We start from the raw sequence: 5801 nt of genomic DNA, 5'->3' as shown, positions 1-5801 counted from the left end.
TCCTCATTAAAATCTGACTTCCAACTTTTGAAGGATGCCTTTTTGCCTCTAACAGCCTCTTTTACTCTGCTGTTTAGCCAGGGTGGCATTTTTTGGTCCTCTTACTGTTTTTTGTTTTTTTTATTTGGGGTATAACATTTAGTTTGAGCTTCTATTATGATGTTTTTATATAGTCTCCATACAGTTTGTAGGCATTTCATTTCACCCTTGTTACTGTTCCCTTTAATTTCCATTTAACTAGCTTCCTCATTTTTGTGTAGTTCCCTTTTTTGACATTAAATGTTACTTTGGTGGGTTTCTATGTCTTCCCCCTCCCCCCTCACAAGGATATTAAATTTAATTACATGGCATTTCTATGCATTCAGATTCTATGGTACAGTTTGAATCATTTAAGATTTTTACTATATTTGACTCTAAGCTTTCTTTCACATACAGTGCCACTCCCCCACCAATGTAACCTACTCTGTCATTCCTATATATTTTGAACCAGGATATGCATCCCATATCCTCATCCCATCAACTTTCCATGATGCCTATTGTGTCAATATCCTCATTTAATGTCATGCACTTTAGTTCGCCCATCTTACTATTTAGACTTCTAGCATTTGTATATAAGCACTTTTACCTTTTCTCAATATTCAGTTGCTTGACTTCTTCATTTGTTATATTTAAATGGGAGTCTTTTACATTGACTATTCCTCACTAGCTCCTGCCGGTACTTTACCAATTTCTTTCCTATCCTTTTTACTAGGATGTAGAATTCCCCTTTTAATAAATGCATTCCTAAGGGATGTCTCTGCCTGAACCAAGTGGTCCTCCGCACCTGTGGATTTAATAGCTCTCACTGTCTTTTTATGCTTCCTGAATGTGGTGTCAGATGTGAGTTGGCTCCTGCAGGTATGTGGAATTAGAATCTAAGAATGTTGCATATACAGCCAAACAAAAGAGAAACAATAATGACGACAGCTTACCAGATTCCTGATTCTGAGCAGATGGACATTAAAGGGGATGTGTTTAGCAACTGAACATTCTTTAGATCACAGTAGGAAAACTACAGAATTGCAACAAGTCTGGATAAAAAGGAAAACAAAATAAGAACTGCTACCCTAGTACATGTAATGGGTAAATGCTGCACATGCTTCATCAACATCTGGATATGTCAGCAGCAGACCAGGAGGACCCATGTAAAATCTTGGAAGCATTCCAAAAGCATTTTCAACCTTCAAAAAAGTCATATACAAAAGATATCTTTTCAACAAGTATAATCAAGAATCTTCAGAAACAATGAATCAGTGTATCACCAACTGTACACGATGGCTGACTCGTGTAACTTAAAAGATTAATTTATTCATGATAGATCAGTAATAAGGGTGAAAGTTAAAGGAACTTGAATGAGAATCTTCAGAGAGTCTGCGCTGACTCTACCAAGGCATGTGCAAAGTTAGTGAACAATCTCACATCCTAATGGTGAGCATAAGTGAAGATGACACAGAGAATTCATCAAGTAGTAAGAGAATGCATGAAAATACAAGGAGAAATACAAGAAAAATAGTGCAAAAGCAAATGCACAAATACCATGCAGAAGAGATAGACAACATTCAAAAGAAAAACTTTGAGAAAAACATGATAAGGGAAAATGCCCTGCATGTGGAATCATTTGCAATATTGTGGCAAGAGAAATCATTATGGCAAAGCTTGCAGAAAAGAAAAAAATGCACCATATTGAGGAAGCAAGCAGTGACTCAGAGGATGAGATTGTGCACATATATGACATTGATGCAGTGCAAACCAGCAAAAACTAATGGTTTGTAAAACTCACACTAGCACCAGATTGAAAGATAAGGCAGCAACACACAAACGAACAGAATGTCAAATATACGGTAAGGCATCAGGAAATGTTCTGGGCTGTAAAGACTGTCGTATTATGTAAAAGTAAAAAGAAATTGCAACTAGCATGGCCAAATTAAATTTCTATGATGGCACAATCATAATAACCACAAGGACAATGTAACTTACCCAGGAAAGTATACACACTGAAATATCAGGAATACAAATAACATAGACATCACTGCTTCAGCTAAAGCAAGTGAATTCATTAATCTAGTGATGCTAACCTTGGGACAAATTATTCATATATTTGACACACAAGCAAAACTAAAGCATTTCCAGAGCAGACAGGTATCCCTACAACAAAGTTGCTCAGCAGGTAGATACAGATGGTTCCCCATTTAAGAACAAACCTGCAGAGGAAGAAAATAAACAAAACGCACTAATAGGGTTAGTGTCACAGGGTTTAGTGTCATAGGTGACATTCTGGTGTATGTCTTCAGAGACAAGATGGCAGAAGTTGTGGCAGATCATGACCACAACCTCATATGTCTACTAGAAAGAGCCCTGGAAGTATATCTAAAATTAATTAAAACAGGGTGAAATTGTGGTTGTCTGCAGTACTATACATGGGCCACTTGCTGACCTCCCAATGTTACCCTGAAAACAGAATTAGGATACCCCCAGAATAGCCCACATATTGCCCCCTCTAGAGTTTACCAAGGGTTCTCTCTAAACAGCCTACCTGTTTACCAATTTGTTCTCCTAAGGTATGGGTCTCCAGGGTGTCCAAGGAATATCTTGGGCTTGCCAGGGGTTCTCTGTTTCATAAACTCCCCAGTACAGATCGGACCTGTTACCCACAGAGACATGGATACAGCCTTCGGATTAATGATTGACACAAGCACTATTCCAAAACAAGGCAACTTTTATTGGTGCAAACAACAATACCTGACACAATAACAATCTAAAACACAAATCCCTTACAACAAGTTAAAGAGCACCCCAAACTATATTGCCTTACAGTTTGAAGCAATGCAAAGTGATGCGCTCCACTTCAGCTGACCAGTCTTCCATAGGTCACTAACAGCAGTTCTTAGATGTTCAAGTCTTACATATATTAATTCCTCTCACAATTAACACACATTCATACATCTTTATTAACCCACAAACACACATATACACACTACACAATAACACTATACTATACTATATTATGCTATAACTTTGTCTGTCAGACTTACTATGCTTGCAAACTACGCTGCATTGTCTCTCTCTCTCTCTCTGTTCTTTCTGACTAGCTATGAAGCTGAATTAGCAACATCCTATGCAGGTGATCAGTCGCCACAAGTCGCTGATGGCAGCAGTTCTTCTCTTTATTCAGCTCTCTGCTCAACTCCCCTCAAGTCTAGTGATAGAACAGAACTCCCTTTGCTGCTGTTCTTCGGAGAATGCTTTCTTCTTAAATGTCAACTCTTAACTGTCCCTCTCTCAACTGTCTCCTTAACTGAACCAAAACTGTCAGCTGTCAACTGACGCACTGACCTTTATACCTTTTCTCAATTCTATTTTTAGATACATGACCTCATCCTACTTGTTTACCTTCTCTGCTAGCTCTCAGTTCTATTTTTAGCCTCACTTCTAACTGCCAATTATATTTTTTAGACTTGCAACCTTTATTTACCTAACAGTGTTATGATCTGCTGGATCCCTGCCAAATTGGTTTTCCCACCAGTTCTATAGTTAGCACTCTGACCTGCAACTTCTATTTAATGGTGGAATGACTCTTGCTTATTTAAAATGGAAGCCATGGATACAAAATGGGGTCTGGGAACTTCAAAATAGAGTTTCTCTGACTACAACCTGACTGGCAGAAGATAAAATCAACTCAGCAGATTCTAACACCTAAAGCTATTAAATCAGGTCAGAGACTCTCAGGATTTCTAAACTATCTTCCAAGCCTCTCAGACACATGACAGCCCCCTGAGGTGACTACTGAACAAAGATGCAGTATGGACATGGTTACTCCAACATGGAATCCTAGAAATGTAGAAGTAGAAGGGACCTCAATAGGTCATCTAGTTCAGTCCCCTGCATTGAGGCAGGACTAAGTATTAGCTAGCACCCTGGCAGGTGTTTGTCTAGCCTGTTCTTAAAAGCCTTATTTCCAGTCTGAATTTGTCTAGCTTCAACTTCCAGCCATTGGATCTTGTTATACCTTTTTCTGCTAGATTGAAGAGCCCATTATTAAATATGTATTCCCCGTGAGGATACTTATAGACTGTGATCAAGTCACCCCTTAACCTTGTCTCTGTTATGCTAAATAGATTGAGCTCTTTGAGTCTATCACTGTAAAATATGTTTTCTAATCCTCTAATAATTCTTGTGACTCTTCTCTGAACCCTCTCCTATTTATCAACATCATTCTTGAATTGTTGGCACCGGAACTGGACACAGTATTCCAGCAGTGGCTGCACCAGTGCCAAATACAGAAGTAAAAATTACTCTCTACTCTTACTCGAGATTCCCCTGTTTATGCATCCCATGTTCACATTAGCTTTTTTGGCCACAGCATCAGATTGGGAGCTTATGTTCAGAAAATTATGCACCGTGACCACCAATCTTTTTATCCTGTAAGTATGGGCTACATTCTTTGTTCCTAGATGTATACATTTACATTTACCTGTATTAAAAACCATATTGTTTACTTGTGTCTATTTTACCAAATAATCCCGATCGTCCTGTATCAGTGACCTGTCTTCTTCATTATTTACCATTTGGCCAATTTTTGTGTCATCTGCAAATTTTATCAGTGTTGATTTTATGTTTTCCTCTAGGGGAGTGATAAAAATTTTAAACAACATAGAGACACCACTAAAAATGCACCCACTCGAAGATCCCCCATTTCGAATTACATTTAAACAGTTAGCCATCTTTTAATCCATTTAATGTGTACCTTATTTTTATATGGGTCTAGATTTTTAAACCAAAATGCCCCGCAATACCAAGTCAAATGCCTTAGTTCTATTTATGTACATTACCCCAACATTACAGGTTGATAAAGGTAATAATCTTATTTAAAAAGTTCATTTGACAGGATCTGTTTTCTATAATCCCATGTTGATTTACATTAATTATATTACCCTCCTTTAATTCTTTATTAATCGAGTCCTATATCAACCACTCCATTATCTTGCCCAGTATTGAAATCAGATTGACAAATTTATAATTTCCTGGGTCATCCTGTTTACCCTTTTTCAATATTGGCACAACATTAGCTTTCTTCCAGTATTCTGGAAGTTCCCCAGCATTCCAAATCTTATTGAAAAATCAACATTAATGGCCCAGCAATCTCAGCAGTCACCTCTTTTAAAACTCTTGGATACAAGTTATCTAGACTAGCTGTCTTAAACATGTCTAACTGTATTAGCTGTTGTTTAATGTCCTCCTGAGATATTAGTGAAATACAAAGTGTTATCATGTGATACGATTACATCATCTGTTTTTTTACCAAATACAGAACAAAAATATTTATTGAAGACTTCTGCTTTTTCTACATTATTAGTGATAATTTCCATCTAGTAATGGACCAGTACCATTGTTAGGATTGTTGTTGTTCCTCATATACTTTAAAAAATCAGCTTTTATTGTCCTTATCACTGCTGGCCATAGATTTCTCCTTGATCCCCTTGCTTCCCTTATCAATTTTCTACAATTCCTAGTTTCTGATTTATATTAATGATCAACTTCCCCTTTCTAATTATGCATGGAATAAATATATCCACAAATAGTCCTGCTAAAGTGCCTCTATCCTTACAATGAAAAATCACCTCTAGGTGTGACAAAATAGTTTATTCCAATACTAGCACTGAAGTACTATGTTTATGGGTGGTAGGTGAATACCTAAACTAGAAATCCTTAATTCCTTGGCTTCCCTGTTGAGACTGATGACACAAGTGGCAGCTGATTATTTT

This window comes from Emys orbicularis, chromosome 2, assembly GCF_028017835.1.
Source record: "Emys orbicularis isolate rEmyOrb1 chromosome 2, rEmyOrb1.hap1, whole genome shotgun sequence".
NCBI lineage: Eukaryota > Metazoa > Chordata > Testudines > Emydidae > Emys > Emys orbicularis.
Note: the sequence above shows the minus strand (reverse complement) of the source record.